This window comes from Aethalodelphis obliquidens, unplaced genomic scaffold (assembly GCF_003676395.1).
Source record: "Aethalodelphis obliquidens isolate GAN/ISIS:26980383/991018 unplaced genomic scaffold, ASM367639v1 scaffold27, whole genome shotgun sequence".
In the NCBI taxonomy this organism is placed as follows: Eukaryota; Metazoa; Chordata; class Mammalia; order Artiodactyla; family Delphinidae; genus Aethalodelphis; species Aethalodelphis obliquidens.
In genome coordinates, this window is record NW_020837971.1 from 2,826,489 (window position 1) to 2,839,436 (window position 12,948).

Here is a 12,948-nt window from a genome sequence, read left to right on the forward strand (position 1 = left end):
GCTCACTCCTCACGCCCTTAAAATTTTCGCTCAACGTGGTCATCTTAGTGAGGATTCCCTGATCACCCTTTTAAAAATCACAATGCTTACTTCTTCCCTGTATCCCTAACTTTTACCCTGCTTTATTTTTATTTACTTAGTGACTTTATTGTATGTTTCCATGCAATAGAATGTAATCCTCGCAAGAGTGAAGGTTTTTTTTCTGATCTCTTGTTCACTGCTCTAACCCCAGACTCTAGAAAATTGTCTAACATAAACTGTGTCCAGTTAATTTTTGTTGAATGAATAAATGCATAGAAATTAATGCTTAAAAATGTACACTTATATAGCTTTTAGCCACATTTTTGACAAGTTATATGCTCATATATATATATATATATATTTTTTTTTTTTTTTTTTTTTTTTTTTTTGTGGTACGCGGGCCTCTCACCACTGTGGCCTCTCCCGTTGCGGAGCACAGGCTCTGGAGGCGCAGGCTCAGCGGCCATGGCTCACGGGCCCAGCCGCTCCGCGGCACGTGGGATCCTCCCGGACCGGGGCACGAACCCGTGTCCCCTGCATTGGCAGGTGGACTCTCAACAACTGTGCCACCAGGGAAGCCCCTCATATATTTTTAATCTTTTCAGTTGCTTTTGGCTTCCTTTGTCAAAATATAGAAATTTGCTGAATATTACTTTTATTATTCACCATACTTTCAGTAAGGTCACTGTCCGTGTTTCCTATGAAAGTTAGATCATGATGCCTCATTATCTAACTGGGTTATTAACTAGCCCTTTTCTCACTCTCACATTGATTAAGTGAGCCAACGTCAGAAAAGCAGGATAAAATTATTTCCATGCCAAGCCCAGTTGATTATGGAATCACTTTTAATAAAATACTGGGAAATTTTGCACATAGTAAAAGGGTGAACGTTTTATATCTTACAAGTAACATTAAAGTAAATGCATTTGGGAAGAATTATTTCAGACATTTCCAATGGACACTTTTATGAGGTGCTGTTGATCAACGTTTCTAAAGTATTGCATCGAGCAGTTTCATTTCCTATTACATTTCTTCTTTTAAAAGTAGTAAATAGCTGTGATAATTCTTATTTCATCATGCCTGTCACATGTAACAAGGGATAATCCGTCTTGTTTTCATTATTAAATACGGTTACTGAATATTGAAAGACTAGCTATAGCAACTCTGTCAAAGTCTTGCTGCTACCAGGGCGCTAATTTGTCTGTGAGTAACGGCTGAATGTAAAAGAAACATGTAATATTTCAACCAAGAACTTGTCTTTCTTTTTCTTTTTTTAAAACATAATTATAGTGTTTCCCAAAATGTGGTTTGTGTCCCCATGATTGCAAGTAAAATGACGGTGGGCATGGACAGACACATTAAAAACTAATTGGCTTCTTCATTGTAATGTATGTAAGAAAATGATAAGTAAATAATAGTAAAAATAGTAGTCAGCAAATACCAAGAAGGTGATAATCTGAATGAGTGAAGTTTGGAAAATCCTTGTTATTTGGGTATTCGATTAAATCACCAACTAATACCTAAATATTATTTTGGTTACAGAATGTTGAGTTAATTCACTTAAAGAAAAAAGGACTTCACCTGATATCCACTCTCCAAAGAAAACACTCATTCAAGTAGTTGGCTCCTCATGAATGAATAAATAAGCAATAACAAGCAAGGTAAGCATTAGACAGTAGTGCAATTTAAGACATACCATGTTGTCTCAATTTTACTATTCCAGCCCGTTATTTGCCTCCTGCTAGTTAGTTACACTAAGAAAGATGGACATGGGCTTCCCTGGTGGCGCAGCAGTTAAGAATCCACCTGCCAATGCAGGGGACACGGGTTCAAGCCCTATTCTGGGAAGATCCCACATGCCACGGAGCAACTAAACCCATGTGCCACAACTACTGAGCCTGTGCACCTAGAGCCCATGCTCCCTCTAGAGCCCACGAGCCACAACTACTGAGCCCATGTGCCTAGAGCCCGTACTCCGCAACAAGAGAAGCCACTGCAATGAGAAGCCCGCGCACCTCAACGAAGAAGAGCCCCAGCTTGCCGCAACTAGAGAAAGCCCACGTGCAGCAGCAAAGACCCAACGCAGCCATAAATAAATAAATATATATATTTTTAAAAAAAAGAAAGATGGCCATAACTGGCATTTTTTCTCTCCTTAAAAGTTAAATATGTCTGAATATTTCTCTGTTTCTATATATATATATATATATATATATATATATTCAAGAATAAATTGAAAAAGTCTATTACCCAAAACTCAGCATGTGTATATATAAAGTCTAATCACACCCACACTTTTGTACAGCCAGGACAAAAATATCATTCTCCTGCTTTCCAACTCATTATTAAATGGCATCAAAAAACACTTTTCTTTTAATCTTTCTTATGTAATGACTGTAATCGAAGTAGAACTTAATAATTATACTCCCCGTTTGGATATTTTATAATCATACTCTATAAATTCTGAGATTAGCACATCTTTGTTTTGTTTACTTTAACACTTAAAATCGCACTGTTTCTTCTAGCCTGTGCTTAGAACGTTTAACATGATAGAATAGGAAGAAAACAAGCAATTGTTACTAGTTTAAGTTCAGTACTTGCCCCTCACCTTTTACTAATTATGTGACTTTGAACAAGTTAATATTACCTCTCAGAAAATTATTTTTCTCATGTGTAAATTAAGAAAAAGAATACTTTATCTTGGGTTTGTTCAGATAATTATGTGAAATGACATCAAAGTATTTCATAAACTAAAGTGTCATACAAGTGTTATTTTATGAATAAATGTATTCGGGTAAATTTTTAAAAATGTATTCAATTTAGTTCAGATAGAATTTTATGCTTTTCTTTTTTTGTCATAACTTTGTATGACACTAAAGTGTCATCAAATGTTATTTTATGAATAAACGTATTCTGGTAAATTTTTAAAAATGTATTTAATTTAGTTCAGATAGAACTTTATGCTTTTTTTTTCCTTAAAACACAGTTTTAAGAATGTTTATGCACACTTACTGGGAAAATGCTTATTTCTTAAAATGCCTAGTCAAATAGGTGTATTGATTATAAAGACTTGCTGGCTCTTTATTTCTGGATGAAAACATTCAAAACCTTTCGAAAAACAATGCTTCTCTAGTTTTTTGGTTTTTTTTTTTTTTTTTTTTTTTTTTTTGCGGTACTGGGGCCTCTCACTGTTGTGGCCTCTCCGGTTGCGGAGCACAGGCTCCAGACGCGCAGGCTCAGCGGCCATGGCTCACGGGCCCAGCCGCTCCGTGGCATGTGGGATCTTCCCAGACCCGGGCACGAACCCGTGTCCCCTGCATTGGCAGGCGGACTCTCAACCACTGCGCCACCAGGGAAGCCCCAATTGTCTAGTTTTATATGTTGGATTAATAGTTATCAGAATGAATTAGATTTGCTAATCTTTTAGGTGTAAGATCAACCTTTATGATTTTGGAGTGTGTAATTACATTCAGAAATTTTACTTATTTTTATTTGTTTGTAGATATATGGGATTCTAGAGGCAGTGATGTTTAGGGCATACATCTGTCACATAGCTCTACTGTGATCCTTAGGACAACTTTGTGAGTACTTTAAAACTATTAGAAGAAAATATAGAAGGAGATCTTTATGATCTTAGAGTTGGCAGAGATTTAACAAAAATAAAAATGAAGGAAAAAAAATTAAAATTAAAATGAAGGATCACATCAACCATATAAGAAAAAGTCCAGGTTTGATTAAATTAGAAAAAATATAATGCTATGTTAAAAGTTAAGCAATGCATTAGGAAACTATTTATGGAATACATAGCAAAGGGATATCATGAAACTATATTAAGAAAATCCACAAATCACTGCTAAAAATATATTTTTAAATATTAGCCAATGATATGAACAGAACATTAATCAAAAAATAAACTCAAAAGGTCAATGAGGGCTTTCCTGGTGGTGCAGTGGTTGAGAGTCCGCCTGCCGATGCAGGGGACACGGGTTCGTGCCCCGGTCCGGGAAGATCTCACATGCCACGGAGCGGCTGGGCCCGTGAGCCATGGCCGCTGAGCCTGCGCGTCCGGAGCCTGTGCTCCGCAACGGGAGAGGCCACAACAGTGAGAGGTCCGTGTACCGCAAAAAAAAAAAAAAAAGGGTCAATGAATATATGAAGTGATGCCCAATCTGAGAAAAATAAAAACATGCTGAAATAAAATTCTCAACCCATCAGATTTCTAAACACTAAAAATTCAGATATAAAAGTTGGGTAAGAATTTATATAAATATGAACTTTTTGAAAGAGACTGTGAGATATTAATTAGTACAGCTAATTTGGAGAGAAGTTTGGCAATAAAATATTAAAAGTGTGTAATTTATGACCCAACCATTCTCTTCTAGGTATATGCTTTACAAAAATGTTTCCACCTATGCAAAGAAAAAAACGCAACTGTTGATACTAGAAAATTCACTGAAGAACTGTTTATAAATCAAAGAATTTCAAACTAACCTTCATATACACTGGAAAATAAATGGATATACAAGCTCTCATATAACAGTAAGTGGAAAATGTAGACAATATTCTATCTTTTACATGTATGCATCTCAAGAACACACTGATTGGAGAAAGTGATTGAGTGTAAAATTATTTATGTACTTTCAAAAAAGCATAAACATACAAAAATTCTATATTTAAAGGACAAGTATAGTATTGGAAGGGCACATCAACTACAAGATAGCGAGTGCCTATGGGTTGAGGAGAGGAAGGAGTGGGGAAAAGGGATAAATGAGGCAAAAAATAATAAGGCTGTAGTTAGATGATTATGTGTCACTAGCATAGGATTATGATTAATCATATCAATCCAACTCTTAAGATTCCATGTGCAGAAAAGGAAAAAAGATAAATCTAATTCAGTGGGATTATATATATAAAACACAGTATTTAGTATATCATGGACACTCAGTTTTAATTTGTTTCATTACTCTTCTTATAAAGTTTAGTCAAATTCAATTCTAACTTGATTTTTCAGTCTCTTAAAAGTTACTATTTTCTCTGTCCAACTAAATATCCAAGTTTCACTGAGCTCGTAAAACAATATAAGTGGGAAATATGGTAAATTCAGAAATCAGATTGTTAGTAGGAAAATATTATTTTTAATACCTGAATGATAAGTACGTGAAGATAAATAGCATTGATATTGACTTCCCCTGGAATCTGAAATTTATTTCCTATATTAATCATAGTGCTTTGTGCTTAGATGAACTTTCCCTCGAGCTGCCTCAGAAGGTAAAGGTTGAATATCTGTCTGAGAAGAGGATGGGAGTCAGGTAAACACTTTTCATCCATAGACGAGTGTGAGGACTTTCCCATTCCAAAAGATATCTTTCTGACTTGATAATCATAGCTTGCTAACTCCTACACCCATAAGCTTCCACAGCCAGGATCCTCCATCCTGGGTAAGCTTGCGCACTGCTAAGGGATGGTTGTTTGTAACCATATTGGGTCAGTAGTAGGGAGAAAATACTTCCTTACATCCCTTCTGAGTTTCTGTTCAAATATTTTTCCTTCTATTTTCAATAAGGAACCTCTTGATCTATGCCAGAAACTACACAGAGACAATTCCCCACAGAGTATCAACAGATACTTAAAAACTGTTATAAGAGAGAACAAAATGTTAAGGCTTTACAGTCATGGAATTATTGTGCATTGCATACTTTCAGACCCTCATACAAAATGAATTATGTCCCAATAATTTCCCAAATGTAGAATTACAGAATTTTACCTATAATTTTACCAGGTAATTTAGCCAAATCTTTATATTAAAGTGGCCAAGTTAATTGTTGAAGACTACATAGCATATCCTTAAGACTTCTGATCCAAAGCAGTGTACTATTCTATTTTGTCATACAACTACTTAAAAGTACATTGACATCCACACAAAGTAGTTTTAAAACGCTCTAGGTAAACACAACACCGCCTCTGTCCCCGCGACACAACAATCACATGAAGACTCTTCACATTACCACATGTTTTCATTAGCTCAGGATGAAATGTTTATATTATCATCTCGAAAACACACAGTTGAAGACATGACATAAAAATCTGAATATTGTATATTAGCAATAAACTGATTTCTTTGAGGTTACCAGTCAAACATTCCTAGCAGGGACTTCTTTGAGGGGAAGGATTAAGTCATATTAATCTCTCTCTCTTTAAAATCAAATATGGTGCCAGGCTCCTTTTAGAAACTCTATAAATGTCAGATGAGAGGAAAAAAAGGCAGGAAGGTAGGAAAGAAGGAAGATGGTTTTGGTCTCCCCGTCTTTCTAATGCTTCTGCCATTATTCTTGCCAGTCCTTCAGCCACATCCTAAACACCTGTTTGCTCCCTCCTTACAGGTCTCACCCCATGGAGGAAGGCCTGGTCTGTACTTAGCCCTTGCTTATTAATACACTTTCTCAAACAAGGACCCATCTTTGGATGTTCAGTAGTTATCTTGCCAAATTTTGACTCCTTCCTTAAAATCATTCAAACGAGACCCACATTTTTTTTATTAAGCAGGCATTACCCTGGGTTATTCATACTGCAAGCACTACCTGATTTAAACATTGTCTTTATTATACATTAATTGATGTAATCACTTATCTATTATGTATCTAATTGCCAGGCATAGAGTTAGATTTAGGGGCTGAATAGAATATAATACTTGATTGAACACAATACGATACTTATTCTAGGGGACATCATGCTTACCCAGGGATACATATAAATGTCCATATAGGGAAGTTATTGCTCAGAGAAAAATATCCTTTTACCACAGACTTTAGTGCTACGCGGGCCAGCTGTCCTGGAAACCATTTCCCTTTGGTCATAAAAGAGGCTACATAAAAATATTCATCTCTACTAATTTAAAATTTTATTGACTGCCTCATATCTCAGGCACTGTGCTTGGTGCTTGGGGATCATTAATGAATGAAATGCATTAATTTATGCCTTTAAAAGTCTGCCTATAACCCTGAGAGACTCTTATGTAGAAAAGATTATTTTCAGTGTGGAAACAAGAAAATTTGATACATTTTTATTCACTGGAAAAAGAAACCCAACCTGGCATTATTTACTCAAATAAAAGGCAGGCTAGCAACAACTCCTGGGGAAAAGGTGTAGTAATGAGGGGCTGAGCCTTTGGGTGGATAGTGCTAAAATTTAACATCTTTCCTTTCTCACAGTTTTGTCTCAAATTAATCCCACGTATGTCTTAGTGCTGTAATATAGAACTAATTTGGATTTAATGTTTTGATATATGTTTTCATTTTTAGATAAAAATTCACAATATTCTAATACTGGTAAATATCTCTATATATTTCCATGTAGCTTACATGACATTTTGTGTGAAATGTTTAAACAAAGATAGACCTTAGTATGGCAGTGGTGGAGGTTGGCAATGGAGCACATAATTGTACCCCATGGAAATTCTTATGGCAACAATGTTTGTCCAAAGCTAAGTAGAAGAATCTGTTTAGCTTGGACCCTACTTAGTATGTGTAATCTTCCCTTCTTGAATCTTCCATATTTACTCCAGGAGCAGGGAGTGGTAGAACTCAGAAAAGAAGAGGGAGATGTCTAAGGTGTAGGGCACAGCGCTTGGATATGAAAGAGACTATCCCAAAGTTATTAGGTAAATTTTGGCAGACATTAGATCAAGATGATAACAACTCCTAATCAAGAAAGCACCCAGGCTTCCCTGGTGGTGCAGTGGTTGAGAATCCGCATGCCAGGTTTGAGCCCTGGTCCGGGAAGATCCCCCAGGCTGGGGAGCAACTAAGCCCATGCACCACAACTTCTGAGCCTGTGCTCTAGAGCCCATGAGCCACAACTACTGAGCCCACGTGCCTAGAGCCCATGCTCTGCAACGAGAGAAGCCGCCGCAATGCGAAGCCTGCACACCACAGCGAAGAGTAGTCCCCGCTTGCCACAGTTAGAGAAAGCCCGTGTGCAGCAACGAAGACCCAACGCAGCCAAAAATAAATAAATAAAATAAATACATTTATTTAAAAAAAAAAAAAAGAAAGCACCCAATCAGAACACTGGGTGGAGGGAACGAGACAAGAACAAAGTGAGAAACCAAAAATTAATCAGCAGAACCTAAAAGAAAATTTGAAATTAGATTAAGGCTGAAACTGACAACACTTCTAAAGGTTTCTAAAAGAGAAAAGAAACTGTAAGTTTATATCATAACTTCAAGCACCAATTTGGAGGAGAGGATAGCATTTTTCCTTTAGTTTTTATCTGTAGAACAGAGTACCCTATATTCACTCAATAGTTCTTCAAGTAAACAAACAGTTGATCCAAGATAACTGATAATGGGCCTGTAAGAATATCTTTCTGACTTTTTGTCCTAATGATGGAAGTGGTATTTGTTATCAGCTTGAAAGAAATGATGGGCATTTTTTAGTTTAGGATAAACAATGAGGATGCATTGTTCCTTTAGCCATTATATTCCTTGACTATTACATGTAATTTCAACTCTCCTTTATTATCCTAGTTCTTATAAGTTTTTAATGAGACATCAAAAGTTGCATCTCCTTAACTAAATAGTTCTTCTTTTGCATTCAAAATGATTCAGGGCCTCAGCCAGGGATGGGCTTCAAGTTATCTGCTGCACAAAAAGTATACAAACCGGACCATAGTTTATAAAAAACATATTTAAGCCAAGAAATGTAGAACATTTCAAAATAAAGAGATGGGCAAATAGATTTCAGGCAAAAATATACAAAATAAGGAATGACTGACAAGATAACATGAAACATGGTAGAACTTAAGGTTAGAAAATAGAAAGAATGATAAAAAGCACAATTTATGATGAAAGTATGAGAAATAAACTTACTGAACCAGAAACAGAACAGTCAAATATACAGCATAATCATTGTAGATGGATAATCATATAATCATATCACAAAAAGCAATATGGGCAGTTTAAAATACACCTCTATCAACACTAGACAGATATACTGCATCAAAATAAATACAGAATAGACAAGAGCTTTTGTTTCTAGTAATGCGGCAGCCTAAGATTACATAAAATTCTTTCCAGTAGAAAGCACTTAAATGCTGGATAAATTGTAAAATATTTTTGTAAGTGAATATGAGCTTGAAATAAAGAAAGGTAAATCCCTAGGGGCCAAACAAAAAGAAAAAGCTGGTTAAAAAAAAAAAAAGAAAAGTAAACTACTGTTGATTCTCTTGCTCTGGAGGCACTCACTCATGTTGGTAAAGAAGAGGCTTTTGTTTCACCGGGAAATGAAGCATTAGGTTTAGGATAGATTTGTGTCTGAACTGAAAACTCTGAATAAAGTTGGGACCCCTGAAGAACTACTTGATGAAAGCCTGGATTAAGAAAATGTGCCCAACAGAAAAGGTTGTCTGAAAGATAACTTATTTGCCTGACCTGAGACATAGGTGTAGATAAATGCCTCCTGTGAGTGTTTGTATTCACCATCCTGTCATCACAAGGATTAAGATTAAAATTTATACCCATTACACTTGGCTGGAGTACCCCCAGCTGAACAATTAACATAAAAGGGGTAACACATTTGAATACACCTGGCAGGAAAACATGCTCAGAACACAAAAAACAAAATTATAAAACCTTTGAGGAAATAAGTCACCATATGCAAGTGTTAGCAGAAACCATAAAGAGGAGAATAAAAACCATAAGAATCTGAGATAACAGAGGAGTTATAGGCTATAGACCAATACTGCTCAACAAAAAAAATAATCTAAGGCACACATTGAACTTTAAACTTATTTAGTAATCTCATTAAAAGAGTAAAATAGGGAGGGGGAAGATGGCGGAAGAGTAAGACGCGGAGATCACCTTCCTCCCCACAGATACACCAGAAATACATCTACACGTGGAACAACTCCTACAGAACACCTACTGAACGCTGGCAGAAGACCTCAGACCTCCCAAAAGGCAAGAAAGTCCTCACGTACCTGGGTAGGGCAAAAGAAAAACGAATAAACAGAGACAAAAGAATAGGGACGGGACCCGCACCAGTGGGAGGGAGCTGTGAAGGAGGAAAGCTTTCCACACACTAGGAAGCCCCTAAGCGGGCGGAGACTGTGGGTGGCGGAGGGGGAAAGCTTCGGGGCCACGGCGGAGAGTGCAGAAACAGGGGTGCAGACGGCAAAGTGGAGAGATTCCCGCACAGAGGATCAGGGCCGACCGGCACTCACCAGCCCGAGAGGCTTGTCTGCTCACCCGCCGGAATGGGCGGGGGCTGGGAGCTGAGGCTCGGTGTTCGGTCGGAGCGCAGGGAGAGGACTGGAGTTGGCGGTGTGAACACAGCCTGAAGGGGCTAGTGTGCCACGGCTAGCCAGGAGGGAGTCCAGGAGAAGTCTGGAGCTGCCAAAGAGGCAAGAGACTTTTTCTTCCCTCTTTGTTTCCTGGTGCACGAGGAAAGGGGATTAAGGGCGCTGCTTAAAGGAGCTCCAGAGACGGCCACGAGCTGCGGCTAACAGCACGGACCCCAGAGACGGGCATGAGACACTAAGGCTGCTGCTGCCGCCACCAAGAAGACTGTGTGCAAGCACAGGTCACTATCCACACCCCCCTTCCCGGGAGCCTGTGCAGCCCGCCACCGCCAGGGTCCCGTCTTCCGCGGAGAATGCACGGCACGCCTCAGGCTAGTGCAACGTCATGCTGGCCCCTGCCGCCGCAGGCTCGCCCCTCATTCCGTACCCCTCCCTCCCCCCGGCCTGAGTGAGCCAGAGTCCCCAAAGCAGCTGCTCCTTTAACCCCGTCCTGTCTGAGCAAAGAACAGACGCCCTCCACCAACCTACACACCCAGGCGGGGCCAGATCCAAAGCTGAGCCCCAGGAGCTGTGCAAAAAAAGGAGAAAAAGGGAAATCTCTCCCAGCAGCCTCAGAAGCAGTGGATTAAAGCTCCACAATCAACTTGATGTGCCGTGCATCTGTGGAATACATGAATAGACAACGAATCATCCCAAATTGAGGAGGTGGACTTTGAGAGCAAAATTTATTATTTTTTCCCCTTTTCCTCTTTTTGTGAATGTGTATGTGTATGCTTCTGTGTGAGATTTTGTCTGTATAGCTTTGCTTTCACCATTTGTCCTAGGGTTCTATCCGTTCGTATTTTGGTTTTTTTTGTTCTTTTTACAAATATTTTTTCTTAATAATTATTTTTTATTTTAATAACTTTATTTTATCTTACTTTATTTTATCCTCTTTCTTTCTTCCTTTCTTTCTACTTTTTCTCCCTTTTATTCTGAGCCATGTGGATAAAAGGCTCTTGGTGCTGCAGCCAGGAGTCAGTGCTGTGCCTCTGAGGTGGGAGAGCCAACTTCAGGACACTGGTCCACAAGAGACCTCCCAGCTCCACATAATATCAAACGGCGAAAATCTCCCAGAGATATCCATCTCAACACCAGCACCCAGCTTAAATCAACGACCAGCAAGCTTCAGTGCTGGACACCCTATGCCAAACAACTAGCAAGACAGGAACACAATCCCACACATTAGCAGAGAGGCTGCCTAAAATCATAATAAGGCCACAGACACCCCAAAACACACCACCAGACGTGGACCTGCCCACCAGAAAGACAAGATCCAGCCTCATCCACCAGAACACAGGCACTAGTCCCCTCCACCAGGAAGCCAACACAACCCACTAAACCAACTTTAGCCACTGGGGACAGACACCAAAAACAACGGGAACTACACACCTGCAGCCTGCAAAAAGGAGACCCCAAACACAGTAAGATAAGCAAAATGAGAAGACAGAAAAACACACAGCAGATGAAGGAGCAAGATAAAAACCCACAAGACCTAACAAATGAAGAGGAAATAGGCAGTCTACCTGAAAAAGAATTCAGAGTAATGGTAGTAAAGATGATCCAAAATCTTGGAAATAGAATAGACAAAATGCAAGAAACCTTTAACAAGGACCTAGAAGAATGAATGATGAAAGAAACAACGATGAACAACACAATAAATGAAATAAAAAATACTCTAGATTGGATCAATAGCAGAATAACTGAGGCAGAAGAATGGATAAGTGACCTGGAAGATAAAATAGTGGAAAAAACTACTGCAGAGCAGAATAAAGAAAAAAGAATGAAAAGAACTGAGGACAGTCTCAGAGACCTCTGGGACAACATTAAACGCACCAACATTCGAATTATAGGGGTTCCAGAAGAAGAATAGAAAAAGAAAGGGACTGAGAAAATATTTGAAGAGATTATAGTTGAAAACTTCCCTAATATGGGAAAGGAAATAGTTAATCAAGTACAAGAAACACAGAGGGTCCCATACAGGATAAACCCAAGGAGAAACATGCCAAGACACATATTAATCAAACTGTCAAAAATTAAATACAAAAAAACATATTAAAAGCAGCAAGGGAAAAACAACAAATAACACACAAGGGAATCCCCATAAGGTTAACAGCTGATCTTTCAGCAGAAACTCTGCAATCCAGAAGGGACTGGCAGGACATATTTAAAGTGATGAAGAAGAAAAACCTGCAACCAAGGTTACTCTACCCAGCAAGGATCTCATTCAGATTTGATGGAGAAATTAAAACCTTTACAGACAAGCAAAAGCTGAGAGAGTTCAGCACCACCAAACCAGCTGTACAACAAATGCTACATGAACTTCTCTAGGCAGGAAACACAAGACAAGGAAAAGACCTACAATAACGAACCCCAAACAATTAAGAAAACGGGAATAGGAACATACATATCGATAATTACCTTAAATGTAAATGGATTAAATGCTCCCACCAAAAGACACAGACTAGCTGAATGGATACAAAAACAAGACCCATATATATGCTGTCTACAAGAGACCCACTTCAGACCTGGAGACACATACAGACTGAGAGTAAGGGGATGGAAAAAGATATTCCACACAAATGGAAACCA